Here is a 15,600-nt window from a genome sequence, read left to right on the forward strand (position 1 = left end):
CATGCCATGATGACTCACTGATGGCATATTGGGTGAGTTTGTCATGAAATATGCTTATATTTTTGATCAAGAATGAGTATACCCTTTAATAATCTTTGTTTTTTAGTTTTTCTCTGTTTTCAAGGTGGATATTTTAAGTTGTGTTGAACATTAGTTCCTCTCTTAAATTTACTCTGACCACAGTGGCATATGCTTATTAATAATTAAAAATGCTAGTTGAATATCAAATGAATAAAAAGATGAATGAATGAATCCATGGAACAAAAATGAATAATTTTAATTTATGGTTATAATATTGCTGCAAATGTCTAAAAACCAAATATATATATTGACAGCTTTAAATGAGGTGGATGAAACTGGAGCCTATTATACAGAGTGAAGTAAGCCAGAAAGAAAAACACCAATACAGTATACTAACACATATATATGGTATCTGCAATGGCACCCCACTCCAGTACTCTTGCCTGGAAAATCCCATGGACGGAGGAGCCTGGTAGGCTATAATCCATGGGGTCGCTAAGAGTCGGACACGACTGAGCGACTTTACTTTCACTTTTCCCATTCATGCACTGGAGAAGGAAACGGCAACCCACTCCAGTATTCTTGCCTGGAGAACCCCAGGGATGGCGGAGCCTGGTGGGCTGCCCTCTATGGGGTCGCACAGAGTCGGACATGACTGAAGCGACTTAGCAGCAGCAGCAGCAGCAGTTAATCGGTAAAGATAACCCTGTATGCGAGACATCAAAAGAGACACAGATAAATAGAACGGTATTATGGACTCTGTGGGAGAGGGCGAGGGCGGGATGACATGGGAGAATGGCACTGAAGCGTGTAAATTATCATATGTGAAATGAACCGCCAGTCCAGGTTCGATGCATGATACAGGGTGCTCGGGGCTGGTGCACCGGGATGACCCGGAGGGATGGGATGGGGAGGGAGATGGGAGGGGGGTTCTGGAAGGGGAACACATGTACACCCATGGTGGATTCATGTCAATGTATGGCAAAACCAATACAACAACAACAACAAAAAAGAAAGTAACCGTTACAAATAAAAGCTGAATTTACAAAAAAAATTAAAATATAAAAGATAACAAAGACAAATGATAATATTGATTTTGTTATATAATCAAATTGAAGGAATTTTTCATCTTGCTATGTCCAACAGTCGTATTGCAACAAAACAACACTAAAAATGAATGAATCTGATAATACACAAAACTTACAGATGTAGGATTATGAGATAAGAAAACTGATAATATCACAAGAGATGATCAAAAGATTTAAAGCAAGCTTTCAAGATATCTATTTCAATCAATCTAACAAAAAATTATAGATAAGCTGGAATTCATCTTGACTGTCCTCTTTGGATAAGCAGTGTATTTTAGTTTAATAGAGGCTTTTAATAAGGAAAAGGAAAAAATAGCAAAGTTAAAAAGAAAAACATCCTTTTACGAAACTGAATATTCTAGACCTTCAAAGTATTATGTTTCACTATCAGGGCCAACAGTAAGTGGAGATAGAGTAGCTGCCTTTGGTGTAATCTCTGCAACAAAAGGTTACCAGGAGGATCAGTCTTTCTTAACTTCACGAATTCTTTCTCTCAACTTGAAATCTCCACAATCTCTTAACGTTTTGTAGATTCCAGTTTTGACTCTGGAAAAAATATCTGTTTTAAGCATCTGTTCCATCATCTAAAGCTGAGAAAGCTCCCAGGAGTGTAGTAAAAACTGCTTTAGTTCCGTCTTAATTCAGTGGTCCCCAATTTGGGGGGTCTTTAACAGTTTTCATGAGTACTGTCACATTGATCTCTCTCACCCTCTGTTTTTTCTTTTATTGGAATTTTATTGAGATAATTGTAGGCTTGCATGCAGTATAAGAAGTGATAGAGATTTGTTGTACGCTTGACCCAGTTTCCCCTAATGGTAACATTTAGTGAAACTAAAGTATAATATTCACAACCAGGACATTGACATTGATGCAATTCACTGATCGTATTCAGATTGTGTGTGTGTGTAGTAAGTCCTATACTATTTTATTGGTGACCTCCAATTTTTGCCAAATTATTTGCCCTACTTTTCTCCTCAGATGTAGTTCATTTGGGGTATTTTCAAAGTGCAATCCACCCCACATTTAACCTAGAATGTCCCACATCTGCCCCAAATTAGAGACTCATTGGTTTACTATTCATCTCTTCAGTGGTCTACGTCAGCTTTCTTCTTAAGATTACAAAAGACAAATTTTCTTGGGTTTAGATGAGCATGAGTCATCTCTGGGTTAATCTGTTCCATTTGAGTATAGATTCCAGATTTTTCATGGTTTATTTGTTCATTCAAAAAATATTTACTGGTTGCTTGCTGAGTCCTTACAGTAGCATCCTAGGAGCCTGGTGCACGGTGAGGAAACAACAAGCGTGATCTCTGCTCTCAGAAGACTTGGGACCTGCTAGGCCGCCAGGCGTGTGCCGATGATAAACTGCCAGAATCAGGTAGGTAGAGATTAGCTGAAAGGGTGGTCACATTTTTTAAAAAGTTCAATGCAATCTCCTCACTTGCCGCAACAAATAGATGACCTTCATTTAGTCTCCATAGGAATCCATCTACCTAAAAAAAAAAAAGGAGAAATATTACAAATAGAATACAAAGAGAAATACTACAATAATATTCAACTTTTGTCATTCAGAGGGATTATGCAGCCAGGTATAAACCAAGGAATCCACACTACTATCTTAGAGTTTCCAAATTCTTCATCTTTCCCTTTAGTGTGGCATTGGGCAAGCTTGAAGGACCTAGTTCATAGATTTCTTGTAATTGTAGAGAAGATACCACTTCCATCCTTTTTAGCTAGCCCAGAAGCTTTATGGTAGGATGATACAATGGAAGGAACCTTAGAGGAAAACCCAAAAAGAAACAAAAAGAGTTGAATTTATACAACACGGTCAAATTATAGTGTGAGTAAAATTTGCTATCAGGCTACCACACACTTCCGAAACAAAAACTATAATCACTGAATTTATTAGACAGTCTCCACCATTCAAACAGACGACACCCTTAGCCTCGGGTTGACTTATTCAGAATCTTGGAATATATTTTGCAGTGAACTCTTTAGAGTCCCCCTTCTAAAATTCATTCTTCTACCCAGACTATGATTAAGTTATTTTATAATTGGAACTGCCAGATCATTCCACCTGCCCTTTCCCAGTCCAAAACTCTAATCCATTCTTTGGGCAAGGGTTTTGAACCAAATTCTTGTTCAAGTGCATGCATTGATTCAAAGGTTTTTTTTTTGAGTAAAGTCTGGCTTTGCACAGTTACCCTGTTATCAAGTGTGTACACCAATAGGGTAGCGCGCCCCCACCCCCAATCTGGGCTAGCATACAAGTCAGGATGCTAAATTTACACAACAGAATGTTGGCTTTGCCACCTGCACACCTGTTATCTAAAGCATATGGCTCTCTCTTTAATCAACAACACAAAACATAGGCTCTTCAGGCTCCTAGGAGATTTCAGTCCTGCCTCTGATCCAGCCCTTGGCAAAAGCTCACTTGAAACATCTGATATTTGAAGGAGAGTCTTTAAGGCATGCTAACTACACATTCCTTTAGGTACCTAAGTTAAAACATTTCCCTCTTATGTGTAAATATTTCAAAAATAATGTATCTGGACGCTCTGTGAGCCTCATACAGAAGTTCTCCCTCTATGAAATGGATTATAATGGAGGTAAATATATATTTACTTGTAGTTTATTTTGGCATCATCTGCAATTCTGTATCTGATGAGCATATTTGAGAACAAAGATGAGGGTGCAGAAAGCTAGAGGGGACTATGCCTCTCACAAATGCTGTATGGAGTCACCATACAGCACTCACTTGCCTATCTCTGAAACTACTTTTTTTTTTATTAAATAAATTTATTTATTTTAGTTGGGGGCTAATTACTTTACAATATTGTAGTAGTTTTTGCCATACATTGACACGAATCAGCCATGGGTTTACATGTGTTCCCCTTCCTGGACCCCCCACCCACCTCCCTCCCCATCCCATCCCTCTGGGTCATCCCATTGCCCCGGCCCTGAGCATTTGTCTCATGCATCGAACATGGAATGGTGTTCTGTTTCACACATGACAATATACATGTTTCAATGCTATTCTCCCAGAACGTCCCACCCTCACTTTCTCCCTCAGAGTCCATAAGACTGTTCTATGCATCTGTGTCTCTTATTCTGTCTCGCATATAGGGTTATTGTTGCCATTTTTCAAATTCCATATATATGCATTAGTATACTGTATTGGTGTTTTTCTTTCTGGCTTACTTCACTCTGTATAATGGGCTCCAGTTTCATCCATCTCAATAGAACTGATTCAAATGTATTTTTTTTAATGGCTGAGTAATATTCCATTGTGTATATGTACCACAGCTTCCTTATCCATTCGTCTGCGGATGGACATCTAGGTTGCTTCCATGTCCTGGCTATTGTAAACAGTGCTGCGATGAACATTGGGGTACACGCGTCTCTTTCAATTCTGGTTTCCTCAGTGTGTATGCCCAGCAGTGGGATTGCTGGGTCATATGGAAGTTCTATTTCCAGTTTTTTAAGGAATCTCCACACTGTTCTCCATAGTGGCTGTACTAGTTTGCATTCCCACCAACAGTGTAAGAGGGTTCCCTTTTCTCCCCACCCTCTCCAGCATTTATTGCTTGTAGACTTTTGGATAGCAGCCATTCTGACTGGTGTGAAATGGTACCTCATTGTGGTTTTGATTTGCATTTCTCTAATAATGAGTGATGTTGAGCATCTTTTCATGTGTTTGTTATCCATCTGTATGTCTTCTTTGGAGAAATGTCTGTTTAGTTCTTTGGCCCATTTTTGATTGGGTCGTTTATTTTTCTGGAATTCAGCTGCAGGAGTTCCTTGTATATTTTTGAGATTAATTGTTTGTCTGTTGCTTCGTTTGCTATTATTTTCTCCCATTCTGAAGGCTGTCTTTTCACCTTGCTTATAGTTTCCTTTGTTGTGCAAAAGCTTTTAATTTTAATTAGGTCCCATTTGTTTATTTTTGCCAATATTCTAGGAGGTGGGTCATGGAGGATCCTGCTGTGATTTATGTCAGAGAGTGTTTTGCCTATGTTTTCCTCTAGGAGTTTTATAGTTTCTGGTCTTACGTTTAGATCTTTAATCCATTTCGAGTTTATTTTTGTGTATGGTGTTAGGAAGTGTTCTAGTGAAACTACTTTTATCATGGGAAATAAAGTTCTGAATTGTTCAGACCACTGTTATAATGAAATTTTTATATTAAATGTAGTGAGAGAGAATTTTGACTGACAGCAATCCTCAAGGAGCCCCTGGTGGCTCAGACGGTAAAGAGTGCCTGCAGTGCAGGAGACCAGGGTTCTATCCTGTGTCTGGAAGACCTCTGGAGAAGGAAATGGCAACCCACTCCAAAATTCTTGCCTGGAGAATCCCACAGATGGAGGAGCCCAGCAGGCTACAGTCCATGGGGTTGCAAAGAGTCGGACACAACTGAAAGACTTCACTTTCACTTTTGTTCAGTCCTAATAATCATTGTCTTGCTCATTACTTCATGAAACAAATAATTTTTATCACCCAAATTATGCTAGGCTAAATGTAGATTAAAAATGGATAAAATACAGTCCTGCACTGAAAGGACAAAGTCAATAAAAATATAATGCAAGCCACATGACTCTCTTTTCCCACATTCTATTCTTGGCATTTTTGTCAAAGGTCAGTTATATGTGAATTTATCTCCAGACTCTCTATTACATTGGTCTACATGTCTGTCTTAACGACATTAATCCCTGTGATCCTGTGCTGATCTCTTGTTGCCTTGATCTACTGTCTTCCTCTTGATTGGTTTCCTCTCTTGCTTGGGTGGACCACATCCTCCTGTTGCTTCATGAGACAGGATACGTGGAAAGCAGATTTTTGAAAGCTCTAATGCCCCCAAATGTTTTTATTTTCTTCTGATACTTGATTAATAGTAGTTTTATTGCACAGAATTTTAGGTTGCATTCATTTTCCTCAAATATCACTTTGTTGTTTTAGAACTACCTATTTTGCTGTTCAAAAAACCAGATACAAGTGATTTCTAAGTATTGGTCTCTTTGATTTTCTTTTTCCTGTGGCAGCTTGTACACTTACTCCTTATCCCAGGCTCTGAAATGTCACAATTATGTGAACTGACGTGTTATTGGTGGTGGTGGTGGTGTTTAGTTGCTAAGTTGTGTCTGACCCTTTTGCAACCCCACGGGCTGTAGTCAGCCAGGCTCCTCTGTCCCTGGGACTTCCCAGGCAAGAATACTGAAGTTGCCATTTCCTTCTCCAGAGGATCTTCCCGATCCAGGGATTAAACCTATGTCTCCTGTACTGAAGGTGGATTCTTTATGGCTGAGCCACCAGGGAAGCCCTTTAGCCCTCAATGAGCCCCTTTAAATCTGTGAATACATATGTTTCTGTTCTTAAAATATTGTACTTGATGATATCCCTTTCACTCTTGTATTCTTGTCTCTCACTGGAACTGTGTTAATCTATTGATATTTGGGCCTCTAATTTTCTTCTCTTATATTTTCCATATAGATATGTCTTATTTTCATATTTTCTGAGTGAAATTCTCAAACTTACCTTCAAGTCTTCTACTGAATATTTTATTCCTATTATCACATGTTATCATTTTCAAAAAAGCATATTGACTCAATTCCACAAACATTTGTTGAATATTTATTATATTAAGTTTACTGTATTTGGGAATGGTTTGTTGGGAGTTGTAAACAAATTTTTAAAAGCTTTTAATATATAAACATATAGACAAATATCTATGAAATAAAAGCTACATTAATTTGAGTCAGCAAATCTGAAAGTAGAGAAGGAAGAAATGCCATCAGTATTTTTCTCATTTCTAAACCAGAAGTGCAACTAATGAGATTATCAGCAAATTAATTAAAAGATATTGCTAATGATCATAATAAGAAAGCTGACAAATTCTCAAGTTTGATTGACACTACTCAAGGTAAAACTTTGATTGACATCAATTCAGTCATTCTAATACATGTCTCAGAGCCCATGATAGATATAATGAGCATAAAGTTAGATTCTGGAGAAAATATATTCCATCCTGTTACAGAATATTTTGGGATCAAATAATAGAGCTCTTTAACTAGTATGTAGGATGTTCAACTACTGGCAAACCTTACATGAAGAGATCACTTAATTGGTTTTTGTCCTGGTTAAAAAAAGGATCCTCTGACCAAGGTCACATGTGGGATTACTCACCAGTCTTAAATGTAGTAATGGATAATGGGAAGGCAAGAAGGGATATTTCACAGTTTTGACTCAAAATGTCTGAGCAGCATTTATAATGGAGCAACACTAAAGAACTGCTATTTGACACAAACAGCAGGGAACTCCAATCCACTTTCCCAGCATTATGGAAGCAAGACAGGGTTCTGGAAAAGGAAGTTGGAAAACAGGGCTGCATTGCTCTGAGAAAACCCACTCAAGTAAAAGGTGGCTTTTCTTTCCCCTGCCCCCAACTGTATTGAGATGTAATTGACATATACCATTGTGTAGTTTGAGGTGTACAACAGGGCGATTTAATACACTTAGATGCTGCAAAATGATTACCACCATAGCTCTCACTTCAGTGCCACATCATTACCATTTCTTTTTCGTGGTGAGAACATTTAAGATCTACACTCTTAGCAACTTTCAAGTATATAATGCAGTATTACTAACTAAAGTCATCTTGCTGTACATAAGATCCCCAGAAATTATTCATCTTATAACTGCATGTTTATGCTTTCTGACATCTCCCCACTTCCCCCACCCCACCCCAGAGCCTGTAACTACCATTCCACTCTCTGGTTGTATAAGTTTGTCTCTTAAATCCCATATATAAGTTACATTATACAGTATTTGCCTTTCTCTGACTTATTTCACTTTGTGTAATGCCCTCAAGGTCCACCCTTGTCTCAAACAGCAGGATTTCTTTCCTTCTTATAGCTAAATAATATTCCATTTTATATATAATGCTGCAATAAACATGGGGCTGCAGATATCTTCTCAGTTCTAATGTTTATTTCCTTTGGATGTATGTCCTGAAGTCAGATCATTGAATCATACAGTAGTTCTATTTTTAATCTTTTGAGGAAACTTAATACTGTATACCAGTTTACATTCCCACCGGTAGCACATGTTTCTCCACATCCTTACCAACACTTATCTGTTGTAGTTTTGATAATGGGCATTCTAATAGGTGTGAGTGATACTGTGGTTTTGATTTGCACTTCCTGAATATTAGTGATGTTGAGCACTTCTATATACCTGTTAGCCATCTGTATGTCTTCTGTGCAAAATGTCTACTCAGTTCCTCTGCCCAGTTTAAATCATATTTTTTTTTTTTTGCTGTTGAGTCATATGAGTTCTTTATATAATTTGGATCTTAACCCCTTTTCAGATATATGATTTACACATTTTTTCCCATTCTGTAGTTTGCCATTTCATTTGTTGATGGTTTCTTTTGCTGTGCAGAAGTTTTTTAGTTTGATATAGTCCCACTTAATTTTTGCTTTTGCTTCTTGTGCTTTTGGTGTCATATCCCAAAAAATCATTGCTAAGACCAATGTCAAGGGGATTTTGCCGAATGTTTTCTTTTAGAAGCTTTACAGTTTCAGTTCTCATTTTAAGTCTTTCCGATATATATAGTTTTTCCCCATTCGACCAAGCAATACTCTGACACCAGCCTGGTGTCCTACAATTCAACTCAATTCAATTCTGATGCTACCTACCTGGAGATACTATGAGATCTCACAAGGTAAGGGCTCAGTCCTACCAGTCTGCCTGTCTCTCACTTCAGATGCCAGTTACAAGTCCAACTTGTCGCCTGTGCTTCTGACCAGTTGGTTGTACATAAGAGGTTCCAACAAAACCCTTGTTAGGTCTGATTAATTTGCTAGAGTCACTCTCAGAACTCAGAGAAACATTTTACTTACAGATTGCTGGCTTATTATAAAAGGATATAACTCATAAACAGCCGGATGGAAGAGATGCACAGGGAAAGGTGTACACGAAAAGGCTCAGAGCTTCCATACTGTCTCAGAGTGTTTGATCCCAGCATCTCTATGTGGAAGATCTCCAAACCCCATCATTTGGGATTTTTAAGAAGGCTTCATTATAGAGGCATGATTGGTCGTTGGTAATTGAACAATCTCTAGCCCCTCTTCTCTTCCGGAGGTCTGGAGCTAGGACTGAAGTTTCAGTTCTAACCATTGCCAACCATCTAACCATCTGGTTGATTCCTCAGAAGAGCAATCCCATCTTAGGCTACCTTGGACTTTCCAAAAGTCACCTAATTAACATAATAAGAGACACTATTTTGGTTTCATCACTAAAGAAATCCAATCCTGTGCCAGGAATAGGTCAAAGACTAAATATATATTTCTTATTATAAATTACAGTATCAAAGTCTTCGACCCATTTTGAGTTAATTTTTGTGAGTAGTGTTAGATATAGGTCTAAGTTTATTCTTCTAAATTTGGTTTTCCAATTCTCCCAACACCATTTATTGAAGAGATTGTCCTCTTCCCCCATTGAGTGTTCTTGGCTTCTAAACAGCAGGTTTTCATTTTCATACCTCAGGGTCCAGAAGGAAAAGCCAGCTGAAATTAGCAGATGAGGACATTGTTTTGTCTGCTGACATAAGAAATGCACCCCCAAGAGAGGTACTGGCATTTGACATGAAGGAGAGGGAAGCCTGGTGTGCTGCAGTCCATGGGGTAGCAAAGAGTTGGACATGGCTTAGTGACTGAACAACAACAAAGAAAGCCTAACTGTTCTGTGATTACAATTCCTATTTGGACTTCTCCATTTCAAGGACCTCTCATCACTGGGCCTGAATCTTGGGGGAACTTTGAGTAAGTGATAGAGCAGTAGCTTTATTAAGCTTGTGTGTTCATGATCTATACAGCTCTGACTCTGTGTTACCCAAGCTCGGTCAGGGAGTAAACCTGCAGTAGGGCAGCAGAACGAAGGCTGTTTCTACACACCTCAAATAAAAGGATAAGCCACCCATTTCATTGACTTAACTGATTCAGGTCTTTATAAGGCTGATCCAGTTAGCTGTGTGGCAATTGGCTGGTTGCATGCCATAAAAAAGGAGCAGTTTGTGTGCTTAATAGATTTCTTCCTTCAAAACATGATCTTTGTATCTTAAGAGCCTAACACAGTGTCTGGCACAGCATGGCTGCTCCATAAATATTCGTGGGATGAATGAGCTCTAAGAAGGCTTAGACAAAGCAACTTAGTTCCCTCCTCACTACCCGCTGTGCTAAAAATCTCCTTGGCTGATTCTATATGACACTTAGGAGACCTTTCTTGTTTTTTTTTTTTTTATATTGCATTTCATCAGTTCCTGTTAGATTCAAAGAAAAGAAGTTGAAACAGTTCTTCAGCAAATATTTATGGAAACCTACCATGTTCAAGGCACTTGTTGGAAAACTAAAATTCTGAGATAATCTTTCCCCTACAATAGCTTATAGCCTCAAAGGGAAGATATGTACACACATATACATTCTCAGAACTACAGCTTTCTAAATGATAAATGCATCTGTATGCAGTTATATGCCCCAAGCTTATGAAAGGGGTATAAAATAAGTCTCTCTTTGGTTTGATGCTTCATATTGGTTTTTTAGTTTTTAATGTTGATACAGACACTTAAAAAAAGTTTGACCACACCAAGTCTTAGTTGCACCATGTGGGATCAAGTTCTCTGACCAGGGATGGAATCCATGCCCCCTGTGTTGGGAACGTGGCGTTTTAACCACTGGACCACCAGGGAAGTCCCTGCATCATATTGTTTAATGTTGAGATCTAAAATGACTCTAAACTCTCCCTAGTTATAAATGACAATCTTTTCCCCCACAATTTGCCTTACTAAGTACTTTCCAAAAAGTGTCTGGAATTTCTCTTCTGGGTCGTCTCTATTTGTCCCTCCTATTCTCCTCTTTTGTCTGCCTGCTCTGAGTTCCAGGAGGCTGACCTCTCCCTACACTACTGATTGTATGACACGGGCTCCATAGTCCACTGGCTTATGGTTGGGTTGGGACAGTGGAATACACTAGCAGAAGATGGGGGTGCAGAGAGAAAGAATGGGGTGTGTATTCACTTCTCTTCTTCGCTGCCTGAGAGCTGTTCTAACAGCAGCTGCACCTCTCTCAACCACAGATCCTGTCTCAGGACTCATGACTCCAGCTCCTGCAAGGCTCTGGGAACAGTATTCATCCTTTGCCTCTGTCATGGTAAATTTCATGTGTCAACTGGATGGGGTTGATGGGGTGCCCAAATAAGTGGTTAAGTGTTATTTCTGAGTGTGCCTGTGAGGATGTTTCTGGAGAAGACTAACGTTTAATCAGTCAGTTGAGTAAAACAGATTGCCCTGCCCACTGTGGCCTCATCCAATCTGGTGATAGCCAGAATAAAAGTCTGAGTAAAAGAAAATGATTTCTTTCTGACTGTCCTGGACTCACACTCAGGCTGGAACTTACACCCTAGGCTCTCTATCAGCTCTCCTGGATTCTAGCTTGCTGACTGCAGATCATGGAGCTTCTTAACCTTCATCATTGCGTGAGCCAGTTCCTTATAATTCATACATACACAACATACCCTTCTGGTTTTGTTTCTCTGGCTAATTGTTTTTCTCTTGACTACTACACCCTTTCAGATCTAGAGATGGTAACAGCTTCCTAGGGTTGTCAGACTCTGGGTACTTCAGCATTGCTTGTTGGTACCTTTAACCCTACCCACGCCTCTGCAAGGCCTTCTCAGGTGGCAAAGAGTCTGCTTGCTAATGCAGGAGACGTGGGTTTGATCCCTGGTCAGGAAAGATCCCCTGGAGAAGGAAATGGCAACCCTCTCCAGTATTCTTGCCTGGGAAATCCCAGAGACAGAGGAACCTGGTGGGCTACAAGTCATGGGGTCACAAAGAGTTGGGCATGACTGAGTAATTGAAAGCACACACACACACACACACACCTCTTACCTCTGTAAATAATCCCTTCAATAAACTTTCTCGAAGTCCTGGTTGAGTAGGCATCTGTTTCCTGCCAGAAGCCTGACTGAGACAGTAGCCTGAATGGCACATCTTCTCATTTACCATTCCGGCTGGCAGGACACCGGAACTCAGAGCCCCTGAGCTCAGCGGTACCTAAAGACCCCTCTCCAAAGCTGCTGGCCTCCAGACCCTCTCACCCACTGATCTAGGTTTGTTTGGCAATGACTCTGTCCCTCACTCAACTGAAGACTTTGTGTCACCTAGAAAAGAAGAATTCAGATAATTCATCTAATACAGTGGAAATCTCCAATATGGCAGAGCTAGAGAAGCATCTGACGTGTAAAGATTTTATTCTATTTAAATATAGAATGATAACAGATTATTCAGGGTTGCCTACTCTGTCTTAATCCTTCATTAAAATAAGATGGTAAGATGCCATTTAGAAGTAACTGAAATAATCCTTTTCCTTTTTTCACTGTGTCTTAGGTACATTACGGAGAAGGCAATGGCAACCCACTCCAGTACTCCTGCCTGGAAAATCCCATGGATGGAGGAGCCTGGTAGGCTGCAGTCCATGGGGTCGCGAAGAGTCAGACACGACTGAGCAGCTTCACTTTCACTTTTCACTTTCATGCATTGGAAAAGGAAATGGCAACCCACTCTAGTGTTTTTGCCTGGAGAATCCCAGGGACAGGGGAGCCTGGTGGGCTGCCGTCTATGGGGTCGCACAGAGTAGGACACGACTGAAGCGACTTAGCAGCAGCAGCAGCAGCAGCAGGTACATTACAGATCAAACAGGATTTGGTCTTTGGTTTTATATTCCAGCCATTTTAAATACATTATTTATTGAAGACAACATGTTCTTTGCTCTAACAACTGGGTTTGATACTTTTGTCATGAGATTTTTCTTGTATCACAATTATTTATTTAAATAGCCAGAGTAGTATACTTGTTCTCATAGCAAAACCTTTATATTATTTATCATTTTATCTCCAAAGCTATAATCTTTAGTACAGAAGGCACTATAAGCATTTATTAAGTGAACAAAAGAATGAATAGATGACAATGAGCCTTGAAATGTAACTCACTTGTAAGTTGAGAGCTATGAAGCTGGAGGGGCACAGAGGATTCCTGCCTCCTTCCTATGAAGGGTCCTGCCTCTCAGCTCTTTCCAGGCTTGTGTTGTTTAGTTGCTCAGTCGTGTCCAACTCTTTTGTGATCCCATGGACAGACTCCTCTGTCCATGAGATTTCCCAGGCAAAAATACTGGAGTGGGTTGGCCATTTCCTCCTCCAGGGGATCTTCCAGACCCAAGGATCGCATCTCAGTCTCCTGCAGTGGCAAGTGCGTTCTTTACCACTTGAGTCACCAGGGGAGCCTGTCTTGCCAGGGTATTTCCTGCCTATTAGATGTATGTTGTGTTCTTCTGAAATTGATTAGAAGCCTATGAAATCACCCAGAAATTCTGAGGTAAGCTGTTCTTTCCTTCCTATGGCTGGCAAGCTGCTTTTTACCAATATAAGAAATTTTGCAGTTTTCAAATTATCGCCTATTGAGAATACAATTCACAATATATCCCCTCTAGTCTCCAAACTTCAAGCTAAGTCACAGGAGAATTACCAGTTTATGTACCACAGAGAAAAATCTTTTTTTCCCCCTCATTCTATTATTTATTACATCACAGCAAATTGATGACTCAGTGATGAACCTAAGAATTTTAAGCCCCTGAGCAAACTTGCAAACTTTCATTATCCCTTGCAATGCAGGGCTACTCATGATATAATATATGTATACTTCTATATAACATAAATTTATAAAGTACATGTATATATTTAAATAATTAATATATTTATTTATTTACGGGAGAAAATGGAAGCGACCTCTTTCCTCGTTTTTGTGTGTTTCCCCAGGCAAAAGTATCAGAATAGTTACCCATCAGCAGACTGCACAACCTAGGCACAATCATTTGCAACACCTTCAGCTTGTAGAGTTCAGCAGAAGTGGATGTTTGCAGTCTTAGGTAAAGATGCAGAAAATTCTAATAATTCTCTAGTGCTATCCTTTGTTGACTTAAAATTATTTTCAAGTACTAGTAGCTGTCCGTAAATCACAAAAATGTCCGTGGTTTAACACAACAGGAGTTAATGACTACTCATTTAACAGTCCAATGAAGGTTTCCTGATGGGTGGACGGATGTCCACCGGTGGCGATTCATGGGCCCAGGCTCCTTCCATATTATGGCTCCTCCATCTAGTAGCTGAGTCCTCGGAGACCAACGGCCAACTGGAAAAGAGCAGGAAGAGTGTTCCATGAGAGGTTTACGTTCACATTTCATTACAAGGAGCTCAGCCATGTGGCTGCTCCTAACCCCGAAGATGCTACTGCCCAGTGACAACTGTACACAAGGAATGAAGGACACAGATTTTTCTGTGAGCAAAGAGCTGACTCTGCCCCTGGAAGTATGGGCACAGGGCATATAATCCCAAATAGAATATTTCTGTGGGTTTAGAGTGAGGGAAAAGACAGGAGCTAAATCTGAAACTCAGACATGTGAGATATCTTCAGTCCTTATGCCTTCAGTAATAGGGAAGAACCTTTCTAGTCTGTTATAAGTTAATCACTGAAAGGATGTTGCCTATAATCTTAAACCATATGAATGAATGAATGAATTTGCTTCAGTCGTGTCCGACTCTGTGTGACCCCATAGACGGCAGCCCACCAGGCTCCCTTGTCCTTAGGATTATCCAGGCAAGAACACTGGAGTGGGTTGCCATTTCCTTCTCCAATGCATGAAAATGAAAAGTGAAAGTGAAGTCGCTCAGTCATGTCTGACTCTTTGCGACCCATGGACTGCAGCCTACCAGGCTCTTCCGTCCATGGGATTCTCCAGGCAAGAGTACTGGAGTGGGGTGCCATTGCCTTCTCCCTTAAACCATATATAACAGCCCATCTCTGGGAACTCTGCCTCCCAGGTAGTGAACGTAAAGCTAAAAAGCCTTTGTTTTGCCTGCAGGAAACATCCTGACCAGGCCGCCTTGTGAATGACTGCAGGGAGGAAGAAATTAACACATCCCTTCCTGAGGCTGACCAAAATGAGGCAATGTTTAACTTGACTCCCTCCCTTTTAGTGTAAAAGAAGCCTGAATTCTAAGACAAGTTGATTCTTTGGGATGCAAGTTCACCATCTTCTAAGTCTGCTGGCCTTCTGAATAAAGTCTCTATTCCTTGCCCAGACAACTCGTCTCTCGATTTATTGGCCTGTCTTGCAGAGAGCAGTACGAGGCGAGCGTACACTCGGTAATGAATTTCCACGCAGCCAGCCAGGCAGCCTAGCTGCCCGTGGCCCGCAGCCCCATTTGGGGAGTTTTCAGGTGAGGCCCTAGCAGCTGCCCATCGCTTGTCCCGAGGGTCTTTCCTTCAAAGTTCCCCAAAGCGGCACTGGCTGCCCAGTGCTTGGCAGTTGGAGCAAGGAATGGACATTTGGGAGGTGACCAGGCTCCAAGAGTGCATACAGATGGATAAGTTGTGCTGGTATGTACA

The 15,600-nt window shown here is 40.3% G+C and overlaps 2 long non-coding RNA genes across 2 annotated transcripts; one reads left to right on the top strand and one right to left on the bottom strand.

Annotated features, from left to right (window-relative positions):
* Positions 1 to 577: 577 nt before the first annotated feature.
* Positions 578 to 15,292, top strand: LOC145516704 (uncharacterized). The gene is made up of 5 exons (XR_014061684.1): positions 578 to 2,487; positions 9,651 to 9,925; positions 11,235 to 11,308; positions 13,971 to 14,080; positions 15,074 to 15,292. It is a non-coding gene; the product is annotated as an uncharacterized LOC145516704 (long non-coding RNA).
* On the bottom strand, positions 1,824 to 13,720 carry LOC145516705 (uncharacterized). Its single transcript, XR_014061685.1, has 3 exons — positions 13,149 to 13,720; positions 12,049 to 12,320; positions 1,824 to 2,602 (listed from the first exon to the last, which is right to left on the bottom strand). It is a non-coding gene; the product is annotated as an uncharacterized LOC145516705 (long non-coding RNA).
* Positions 15,293 to 15,600: the final 308 nt, after the last annotated feature.

Source organism: Giraffa tippelskirchi, chromosome 8 (genome assembly GCF_054371585.1).
Source record: "Giraffa tippelskirchi isolate mGirTip1 chromosome 8, T2T-mGirTip1v1.2.pri, whole genome shotgun sequence".
NCBI lineage: Eukaryota > Metazoa > Chordata > Mammalia > Artiodactyla > Giraffidae > Giraffa > Giraffa tippelskirchi.